At 46.8% G+C, this 12,109-nt stretch overlaps 1 long non-coding RNA gene across 1 annotated transcript in view; it reads right to left on the bottom strand.

Moving 5' to 3' along the window:
- Positions 1–6,198: 6,198 nt before the first annotated feature.
- Positions 6,199–12,109, bottom strand: part of LOC119186062 (uncharacterized) — a 51,281-nt gene continuing 45,370 nt past the window's right edge. The window contains exon 4 of the long non-coding RNA XR_005111653.2: positions 6,199–7,258. This is a non-coding gene — a long non-coding RNA (uncharacterized LOC119186062). The remainder of the gene's footprint in view (positions 7,259–12,109) is intronic.

The raw sequence follows: 12,109 nt of genomic DNA, 5'->3' as shown, positions 1-12,109 counted from the left end.
ACGTCAATAGTAGAGGCGTAACGAGCGAATGCGAAAATACCAACCTCGTCTCCGAGCAGCCCCTACCCTGGCAGATGGACCGATGGATTCTGTTTGTGGACTGCCAATCTCAAAAATGGGCGATCCAGCGGCTCGAGGAGGCGCTGGTCAGGCAGAAGAGGACGAGAACCAACGGCCAGTTAAACCGAGCCAAAGGGACCAAAGTATCTGATGCTAGGCCAGACGTAACCCTCGAGATCTAGGCCCAGTGTTTTTGGGACTCTATTAGACTAAAGAACTAGAAGGGTAGTCCGAGTCCTGCGCGGCCGGGAACTATACCTGCACGCAGGATCCTGCAAATAAAGTATTTTTGCTCTCACACACACATGTAGTTTTGACGTGTTAGCTTATATGCTATTTCATGCGATGGTTTATATCCATGAGTGGAGCTCTCGCTAAGTAATCACGTATGATGGCACGCTAGTTCATTCATACGATAGCTCATTCTTTAGGCGATATAGTTTGTATGTGAGATACGTCCACAAGGCGCACTTCTGAAATATGATTGGTCGTCTAACCACTTCACGAAGCAACCACAGCTGTTCGAATGTATCAAATGTGCACTTTTTGACACATTATTAAGGCTTTAAATGCCTCACCAAACGATAAAATTGGCTGTCGACGACATCGTTGTCCCGCGTCGACAGCGTCAACTCGAGTTATTGCTTTCATTGAATGACAGTCACTGTGAATGATCTCTGCCCATACTGTGTATCCTATACATGTGCACGGTGAAGCTTGCACCACCAGTGTGCTGAGTAAGGAAAACAGTAGCACTGTCCTTTCGGTCACCATCGCGCCAGCAAACAGAAAGGTTAGCAATAGCAGCCGCACATGAACGTTTGAGCTATCTTATTTACAGTGTAAAGCTTATTCGGAGACGCGCTAAATGATGTGCCAAGAAAAAAAAACGGAAAACGGGTGTTCTCACTAACGATCACATTTTTACGTTTAAGAACATACTAAAGGGTGATGCGCACGAAGTTAACATCCAGTCACTGCGATGCCGAGTCACTTGATCAAGGCCGGATCATGAGCACGGATATGGGCTAACGATACACTCGTTAGAATAATTTTTGGATGAGTTAGATGATTGGCGCGAATGCTTTCAGCGCACTGCCTGCCGAGCAAGCGCTCTCTTCGCGAAAGGGTGTCTGTTACGCAGGAGCAATGCAGGTGGCGCCACGTTTGAAATGCGAGCGCAAAGGAGCAGAGACCGAGGAGAAACGCGAGCGGAGAAGAATGGTGTCGCTACTTTACGAAGTTGTAGGTCCACCGCCCCACCACCAGCCGCCTGAGGTCCACCTGTACCTGGACGGGGTAACCAAGCACCGAACGCCTGCTGCAGCACTGCAACAGGCCGCCGTTTCCAAGCTCCAGCAGCAACTGGCAGGGCGGCTCCAGGTCTTCACTGACGGATCCGTCATGCCAGACAGTTCAGCGGCGGCTGACTGCGTCATCCCATCCCGGGCCATCAGCAGGCCGTGCCGACTACCCTTCCCGGCGAGCTCGACGGCCGCGGAGCTGGTAGGGCTACACCTGGTGGCGGACCTGCTGGCCGAGGACGTTCCGGCGGAACCAGTCACAGTCCTGTGTGACAGCAAGGCAGCCCTACAGACGTTGGTCAACCATCACCGTGCCGGGCTCACGGGGAGTCTCCTGGCAACCAAGTACCGAGCCCTTGCAGCAGCCGGGACGTCGGTCTCCTTCCACTGGCTGCCCTCTCACGTGGGCATAGCTGGACGAGGAGGCGGACACGCTGGCCAGGGCAGCACACCAGCCGGGAATCCCCATCACCCAAGCCGTGGTGGTGAGAGACTACACGCAGGCCCGTATCAAGAAGCTCCTCGCCTCGGTTCACCCAGACCAGAGGGTGGCCAATGGGCGAGGACCCAGGCGTCTTCCCGAGGCAGGCCTTACCAGGAGAGAACAAGCCAATCTGCTGCGGCTGCGGATTGGATGCGTGTGGACCGCGGCCCACCGCTACTTCAAGGGATGCTGCGCCTCCCCAGCCTCCAGCCGCTGCGGCGACCCCGAGACCCTCGAGCACCTCATCTGTGCCTCCCTGCCTTGACCCAGGAACGCTCGAGGGTAACCGCAGCCTACCAGAGACATGGCCTTCCTGCCACCACCCTGGAACACCTGCTGTTGCTATCTCGTCCCCATCTACCAGCGCTCCAGAGCCTGGTGGAGTTCTTGGACGAGACGGTAATTGTGGCCTACCGCTGAGGACGGGCCCCCTGTCACCCCTACCCTTGCTTCTGGACTGCTGCTCGTGCTGATGACGACCGTGCCACTGATCACTTAATCTTTTCTCTTCTTTCAACTTTTCTTCCTTTTCCCTTCCCCGCGGGCACTGCGCCGTGCTCCCGAACGGGTTGCAGAAATTAGGTGCCTTTTCTCATCTAACCACTACCACCACCACCACCAAGTTCTAGGGGTTTTAGGGTACCTCTAGTTTTACCAAAAACCAAGTTCAACTACCGCTACCTAGCGTGTGCAGCTCTTGGTCACGTCAGCACACAGAACTGTGACACACTTCCGCATGGTCCACACCAAGAATTACTTTCCAATAGAAAACCGGTCCGCAGTGTCGCCAAGTCGCCAAACACAAAACTTTCAAAGTGTGCACTACGGCAAGCAGCCGCCGAGAAGTATAAACTGCGGGAACAAACATGGCAAAGAAAAAAATGGTGGACATGACGTCATCATAACTTGTTTTATGGACTGCAGCGAGTTGACGGGAGGGATGTAGGGGGTCCCCTTTGAAGGTATCAATGGCACGACGGAATCGAGGGCTCACGTTAACTTCAAAATTAATTTAAAATACGTTCTCAGCTATATTCGTTCTTGGTGTTTCGCGGATGATACACGAATGTTCACGGGAATCAACCCCACAGGCTATGTATTTCGGCCGCAAAACTTTTTGTCAGTACCCCTTCAAGATTGCTCCACCGCGGTGGTCTAGTCCCAAAGGTACTCGGTTGCTGGCCCACAGATCGCGGGATCGAATCATGGCTGCAGCAGCTGCATTTCCGATGGAGGCGGAAATGTTGTAGGCCCATGTGATCAGATTTGGGTGCACGTTGAATAACCCTAGGTGGTCGAAATTTCCGCGGAGCCCTCCACTACGGCGTCACTCATAATCATATGGTGGTTTTGGGACGTCAAACCCCACATATAAATCAAAACAAAACCCTTTCAAGATTACGCGCACTACGCGAACATTACAATAATTCTGGAACCTACGTGGCCGCTAGCGATAACACTAGAAAGAGCACATGTAAAAATGCCGACGCGCTTCACCGCTTATGAGTTGATCGACCGCCGGCGCTCTGTTCGTCACTGTTCGTCAGTGCCAGTGTGTACCGCTGTAATCCGACTTTACATTCGCCGTTTACAGGTTTGTCCAAATAAACAGTTTTATCTTCGACCTTCAGTCTGCTCCATTCGCCGACGTCACGACCCCGTGACAATATCATGTCTGTGCATTCGTAGTGTGCCTATTGTGCGCGCATATACCTGCTTTGAATACAAACTATACTGCCAACACGAACGATTAAGCGAGCGTTCGGAAGCGCACTACCTTATTCATAAAAAACTCCGTAACACTCACGAACTAAAAAAAAACGGCAGATCCTACGTACAGTGGGAATCTATGATATGCGAAGCACGAATGAGGAAGGTTGATATGTCACTATAAAATCAGCACAATGTTAGGAGGATGAGGTAAATTATGCGGTACATGACTTACGTGTCATAACTATCATGTTTGGATGTGTCGTTTACCTTCGTGATCTATTCACGTCAAGTGTTACCAAATTTAGTATATGTGGAGCTAGCGAAACGGCTGCGAGAACGCTATGAGCGTGGTATGTTGTAATTTCCTTAAATGGCACGCTTGTCAACATTATCTTGTTTGCACTAGTCATATATGTCGTCATCAATTGGCGTCACGTAACACTGAATTTGGTATATATAGAGCTAGCAAAACGGCCGCGAGCGCATCATGAAGGGCCCGATATACTCCAATGTAGCGTTGACGCGCACGCGAATGGGCAGAGCAACACTACGTTAACGCCAGGCTCGACCGGCGGAACCAGCGTCCGTCGGCGCGGTCCGACGGCAACCAGCGCGAAATGCGATGTGCTGCATTTCGCACCGATGCGTTACCCAGACAGCACTGCGTCTCCCTTTTTTTCGAGACGGAGGGGCACCAGACGCGCTAAAACGCGCATGCGTCAAAGCAACGTAGCGCGGCGCGCCTGCGAGTATACGGCAGGACCGGCGGCGTTACGCGACGAAATGAATGCCGGGGAGCACGCGCACTGCGTCACGTCGAAATGAATTGGCGCGTTGACTGTGGTATGTAGTCATGTTTTCATATGAAACGTATCTCATGATTGTCATGTTTGCACCAGCCACGTACCTTCATCATCCATTGACGTCACGTAATAGAAAATTTGGCATATGTGAAACTAGCGAAACGGCCACAAGCGCATCATGAGTGTGCCATGTAGTCATGTTGTTACATGACACGCATGTCATGATTCTCATGTTTGGATGTGTCATTTACTTATGTGGTCCGTTCGCGTTGCGTAATGCCGAGTTTGGTACATGTAAAGCTAGCGAAACGGCCGCCAGCGCATGATAAGTGGGGCATGTAGTCATGTTGTTACGTGACACGCATCTCATGATTTTCATTTCAGGATCGGTTGCTTGTGTTCGGCATCCAATCATGCCATACTGTAGACATTTTGCAACATGCCATGTGAACGAAACCACCGCAAGGGCTGCAGGACCATGAAATGTAAATCATGGCAATAATGACATACATGTCATGATTTCCATGTTATGTCTAGTCAAACATGTTCTTCATAGTCATGTTATGCCAAGTTTGGTATCGATACCATTATCGAAACGGCCACGAGAGCTAAAAGTCATAGGCGGCTAGATAGATAGATAGATAGATAGATAGATAGATAGATAGATAGATAGATAGATAGATAGATAGATAGATAGATAGATAGATAGATAGATAGATAGATAGATAGATAGATAGATAGATAGATAGATAGATAGATAGATAGATAGATAGAGACGCTCAAAGTCACTGAAGTTTGCTAAGAAATCCTTCGCATTTAAAAAAGGAGCACTCCTATTGCAATCGAGAGTAGTATTTGCTTCATCGCAAGATATGCTGGCCCAGGTATAGCTCTGTTTTATATAAAAGTGAACGGCATGCGTATTTAGCTTTTCACGCGAAAACAGAACTCAATAAAATACATGCAATCGGCACCACAAGTTACACCATAGTTACCTCGAAAACTGTTGGGGCCTTGCCTGTAGTAGTGTATATCAACGCAGCGGAAAAGTGCTAGCACCTTTCCGAGAGGCCTGCTGCGCATGAGCAGTTGCTTTCTTCAACCTCGGGCTCGCTAGGCAGGTTCTTCAACTTGAAGTAAATTTATGTGGTTCGCCGATGAGACTTGACGTTTGCGCGCACAGCGCCACGATTTCCGCTGTTTCTCGAGTGAAACCCTTTAGGCCGCTGAGAATGGAGACAGTCCGTGGCCAGTTACTTTACGCCTTTGACGAAGTAACACGCGATCCGACGCCGCAGTCGAGAAACTTCAGCCTAGCTCCAAGCGAAAGTGCCGTGTTGACTCCGTTAAGCGCAGTCATTTTAAATTTTTTACCATTGTTGCCAACACATGGAGTGTTTTCTGGAGCTGCGAATCATGGCCGTATCGCTGACACAGCAAGATATATTGAAAAAAAAAGCTATCTTTACTACATTAGCTGGCATGAATTATCGACAGCAGTATAAATGAAGGCATGGCCACTAAAACCGACTTCATGACAGAGTTCCCTAGCACTCTCTGCATACTCCCTACTTCTGTCGGTATAGTGTAGGTTATTTCGATGAACAGGTTTTTTATACGAATGTTCTCGGTGGGTTTTGCCGTCACCGTCATGTTTCGTATAATGTCCAAATCGGTTACATCGCCCTGCACATTGTGTGTTCTTTCCGTGCCTAAAAGCGCATGAACGCTGGCCAAGAACACGGTTGCAGCATATCTTGCCAGCCATCTCCGTCGCACAGAGGCGCATGCGATAACATTACCCAGTTGAAGTAATGTAGCGGACTCAGGCCAGGACCACAAGAAAAACAAGGTTTATTCCAAAGGCAAACGATTGTCGTCTTCATCAGTCCACGAAGAGCTGAGAGAATGCACCGTGCAGGTGCGCCCAGCCGCAGTTCCGCAATTAGCGCGATGCACCTCATACTCTCGGGCCGCTCGGGCGTTTACAAAAATTCTCATTATAAACCGTGTCTTTGACAAATGTGCTGAAATTCAGCCAGCTTGTTTGTGAACCCACATAACACAGATTATGAGCGAAAACTGGGTGTCATGATCTCCTTAAGCTGTTTTTTGTAGAATATGAAGGTGCGGTCTCTTGCCTACACAACTATCAATGTGCGACTAATGTATCAGCAGTGTTTGTTTGCCCAAAAACCCCTCAATAATAGTGGTCTCGAACAAAAACTTTACACACAGCAGCGAAAGCACCAAAGACATAACAGTACCAAAGCACACACACACACACACACACACACACACACACACACACACACACACACACACACACACACACACACACACACACACACACACACACACATACACACACACACACACACAAAGCTACATGGTCATAAAAACTTCCACTTCAATCTTTAATAAACAACACAATAAAGTGCACCTTAACCATGTTGCAAGGAATAGTCAATATTCGCTTGCACTAGAATATTTCAACATTGTCCCAATACAACGACAAAAAGAATCAAAAACACAAAAAACAACATCAATTAGAGCGACATCAATAACTCAATCGATAATTACGAGGTTGAATTTTATAATTACCCCCCAGACATACTTCACTGGGTAAACACATCATTATAGCCAACACGGCTGTTAAATTAGGCCAGCCAAGCTAGCAAAAAAGCAACATATTTGCAACGCCCAAAAAAAATTCTGAACGTAAAGCACTTCACATACAGGCAGTCCGCAGGAATTGTGTCATGTGAGCTTGGAGTAGATAGACGGAGCAGCTTTACGATGAAGGTACTTCAGAACGTAGAGCGGTGAACAGCTCACCAACGTGATCACCGTAACTTTCCACAGAAATGCAGGTGTTCGAATGAATTGGGTATCTAAAAAGAAATAAACTTTATACAATAACTGCACCACTGTGTAAGTAAAAGTAAGAAAGACAGCACCAGCCAGGCCTCATGGTATTGTTGAAGTTCATTATATTGAGCACAGACACAGCTAATAATCAGTTATACCAAACTAAATATGAACGTTGGCTGTTTATGTATAAAGAAACTAAAAAAACACATGAGCTGCCGCCGCATCAGCTGAAACAAAGAAATAGTTGGTTCACACGAGGCCCAAAACTCATAGGGAAACATAAAAAGAAACAGATATAATGAAAAGTAATTAACAACCACATTTTCTTTAATTGTTTGAAGACCTCGTGAAAACTCGATCGTCCAAAAAAGTGCATTTGACTGGCTGCACCACTGTATGAACAAAACGGGGACTTTGCTTTAAAAAAATGTTTACAATAGTAGGTTTGAAGCCTTGAATAATGCGTCGTTGTATTGAAGATGTTTGCACAAGCCAGACCGCTTACTCCTTGTGAGATCTGATTTTTATTTCTACCGTTACAACGAATATCAGATAAAACAAACTAATTTGTGACCCCGACGCTACTCTGTTATTATGACCTTTGATTGTAACAAAGGATTGTAAAATACAAAGCAGATCACTCATTGAGGTCGTACTCTGAAAATACCTTCCATCCTGCAAAACATTACACTATATCTTGCATTTTAACAAAGCCCGTGACTTGCCGCAGTCAGCCCGATTTTTGGTGATGTAGCTGATGTTCGCGCCACCTGGAAGCAACAACACAAAACAAAAATAATGTGTTTATTAGTGGGCGTGCGGATCAACAGGTGGCGAGACAATCTGGTCACTCCCAAGAGGGCGGCCAATCACCTGTTCGGATTTGGATACATGGATCCTATAGGGAGTCTCGCAACTCATATGATTGAATCACTTTGTTCCGTGCAAGTTCACAGTAGATACCAGGCTTTGGCAAACTTTCCTTGTCGTAAATTCACTTAGGCGCCAACGAAACACCATGAAACAGACACGTACGATGTTTGTTTGCATCGGTATGTCGCCGCAGGATTCAGTTTCCAGACGAAGCGCAGCGCAGCGTCACCGATGTTCGCTGCAATCTCTCTTCACTGGCTCACGGCTCACAACAAACACATGCGGCACAAATTGTGTATCGTAAGCTCACAATAACATTTCAGCGTGACAGACCACCGCACATAATTCGAATTCACTCTGACGAAGGAAGACGCATACAGGCAACGGGACTCGTCCCAGTTCGAAGCGAGGGCAGCCATGTTAGGCATGTTATCCGTCGGCTGGGTCCGCAGCTAAAGTGTAGTCGGGCTCATGACGTCACATAAAGTGCGCGTCTATCGTGGAGGCTCGTGTACAGCCGCCTCTGAGGGAAAACGCCGCTGCCTTTTTAAGTTGTACACGACTATAGTCCGTATTCTTTCCAGTATAGCAAATGAGTTCTGCGGACATCGGAATACTGTATACTGTAGTGGTCACTGCTATTTTTCATGGGAAATAATATTAGCCATAACTATATTTGTAACACAAAAAGAACTCACCCTATTATCAAAATGTAAAAGAGGCAGATGTGCGAATGTAGCACTAAATCTTTCTTTGCCACTTTCGACATTATACTGATTGCCTGCTTATTTGTTCATGTTAATAAATAAAGCCCGCGAAATCTGATATTTGACACATGACCAGACGGCTGCGTGCAATATCTCACATCAGAAAGCAACTCCCTCAAACAGGCTCACTTTGAAAAAAGCCAGTATCCCTGAAAGAATTATAGAAAGGAGAAGTATCACAGCTTTGCCGCAAAGGTGAAGCAATGGACGCAATAGCAACACTTAGGAATTTCACGCGCAGAACCGCAAGAATTGAAACGTGCCGCGCGCTTCTTACGCACAAATTACGGACGAAACGTACTCACAGGCACAGATGAACGCGAGTAAGCGTCTCAGTTGTTACTTTGCAGTGTCTGAAAAGCACGCTCTTTTCGCTAACGGAGCCGTGCAACGATTGCAGTGACCTTTGTGTGCCAATAACTACAGCAGAATCGCTCCGGTGAAAGCCATAGGCCAACCAAGACGTACGATTCACCCCACTACGAGATGAGGGCACGCGAACGAGCGTCTATTCCTCCTCTCCACGAGGCAAAATATGCATGGGAGATGAGAGCGCGCGCCGCCGCGTCATGACGACGTGGTGACGCGCGCTCATTGTGCCTTCTTGCTGGTAATGCTGAAAACACGATTGTCCCCCCCCCCCCCCCTGAGATGCCCGTCACCTGTGGTAAGTGGTAGATATAACTAGCTTGCCGTCAGAACGTTGAACGACGTGCACACTGCTCAGTTGCTAACACCTCATACTCGCGTTTCAGAGGTCCCACGTTCGGTTCGGCGCACTGGTGTCTTGTTATGAATATTTTTCTTTCTTGCGATACATATATATATATATATATATATATATATATATATATATATGCGTATACAGATACGGTGAGTGACGACGACGTCCGTGTAGGCGTTGACGCCGGCGGCGAAATTCAGCCGCGAGTGTCGATTTAATTGATATCGCAATAAAAAATACGAATTGCGCTATTCGCCAGTTTCCGTCCAAAGAAACCCGCTGATTTGATCGTACACATCCAGGCTTTATACAGAACAGTAGTCTGGTCGCGTTAATATCTAGAACAGCTGGCCGTGAGATATGGATAATGATAAATACGCACAATCAAGCAAAAGAAAGCCCTGTAAATTTGCGAACCATGTTGTTGGCATCCGACCAGTACCCTCGCCAAAATACGGAATGCAGTCTCTGCCAAAGGAGAATTCAAAGCGGCTGCTTGCATTAGGCTTATTTAAAGTCACTCCTTTCCTATGCACGCGAGAGTGCAGCCATGTGTTACTTTTTATATTTCGTGGGCTGTCTTTATTAACAGAAAAAAATGAGCACGCAAATAGTACGTTGTTGGAAGTAGCACAGACAGATGTAGTTTTAACATGCACCTATCTGCCTCTTTGACATTTCGATAACTATGCAAGCACGTTTGAGCTGCAAGTACTATTAAAAATAATATTGCCATTCACAAAAATAGTAGTGGCTACTAAAGTATACTGGGAACAATATGCACTAGGTTTTGGTCCGTGCAACGCTGTTCCTGTTTTTTTAATCGCTCTTCGTGATAACTTGGACACCCTGAGTACGAACAGACTGCTCCGCCGTGGTGGTCTAGTGGCTAAGGTACTCGACTGCTTACCCGCAAGTCGCGGGATCAAATCACGTTTGCAGAGGCTGCATTTTCGATTGAGGTGAAAACGCTGCAGGCCCGTGCGCTCAGATTTAAGTGCACAATAAAGAACTCTATAAGGGATCAAAATTTCCGAAGCCCCCAGCTATGGCGTCTCTCATAATCATATGGTGGTTTTGAAACGCCGAACCTCACATATCAATCAATCAAGCGTATACTAACAGACTGCAAAGTAAAAAAAACGAGAATAAAGTTCCATCACGGGACTTCGAAGCAGCACTTTCTTCCTATCCAGTGCACTGCGTTAGCTACAAGGCCACGTACTTTTATTCATGGTGCTTAATTAAGTATTTGGGTAATAAATACAAAATTAAGCAAACAAAAGTACAATCACATCACTATAATAAGTGCTCAAGTGTTAATAATAAACACTCAATGGCTAACACAGCGTGAGTTCTTCACATTGAGAGTTCTTCATATTGTGTTATACAGACAAGACAGGGGTCAGGTGGAACACCTCACCAAGATGGAGTACCAGTCCGATATAAAGTCTAGGACGTCGTAAATGTCTTTAGGTGAATAGCCATCCTGCGCTACCGGGAAGCTATTTAAATTCACCAAATAACGTTTGACGGTCCTCAGAGCTTCGCAACTTCAGTGCGTTTTCGTCATCAGTAGCGAGATGGCGGGAATGGCTCGCGATGGGCGTGCTGTGAAGGTCATATATCCTTTTGCGTTTTGATGAGTGTGGCCTTCCATAAAGCATGGTCTCTTCTCCACGCGCTTATCAGACTCGGGATGCAAGAGAGCACGAAGGTGGCTTCGCTCGCTGCCGCAGGCACGTTTACCAAAGGAGCACCCTGCCCGCACATGAAGCTGTCATAATTGTGACAGCTGTTCGCGCTTGTCCTGTGCGTCTGTTTCGCGCGTCTTTGTTCCTGTTTGAACAGCATGATCTTAGTGTCAAGTTGTGACAGTTAATTGTTAGTCCGCTCTCATTCTAAGCTGCTGGCCGCTTTTAGCGTTACTTTGTAATTTCCTCTGGTAGCATTCATCTCTTTGCCCTTGTGGTGAAACAATGCACAAAAATGCTTAATTGCCTCTATGTAGACAGGTTTCACTTTTATCTTCAAACATTTTCTAGAAAGAGGGATAAGCCCCGTTTATTTTTCGTGTGGCATACCAACCACAAAATGCACACTTCGCCACGTTTGCTTGGCCGGCTCCGACTTCAAATCAGAGGTCCCCCCCCCCCCCAAAAAAAAAAATTAACCCCTATCTGACCTATTAATGTTTAAAGTGCAAAAAATATACCGTTGACAAACTTTTCGCTCTTAGGAAAAAGACGAAATTCCATCCCCATTTTATTCAATTTCTATGCTTCGGGGGGACGCCACAATGCTCAGCCTTATCTCCGACTTTCATATGCCTCAACATGATTGGTTTTTCTCAAAAACTCTACGAAGTCGATGTCATTAATCATACAATCTATGCAGACGACATCATTGTATGGTGTAGTGGAGGCAGCGATAGACGAATGCAGGATGTTCTTCAAGAAACTATTGAGGAGGCTATTGAGGACCTTAAACCGACTGGTCTTCGATGC

This window comes from Rhipicephalus microplus, chromosome X (genome assembly GCF_043290135.1).
Source record: "Rhipicephalus microplus isolate Deutch F79 chromosome X, USDA_Rmic, whole genome shotgun sequence".
Lineage (NCBI taxonomy): Eukaryota > Metazoa > Arthropoda > Arachnida > Ixodida > Ixodidae > Rhipicephalus > Rhipicephalus microplus.
The sequence above is the reverse complement of the archived record's forward strand: the minus strand, read 5'-3'. Positions and strand labels throughout refer to the sequence as shown.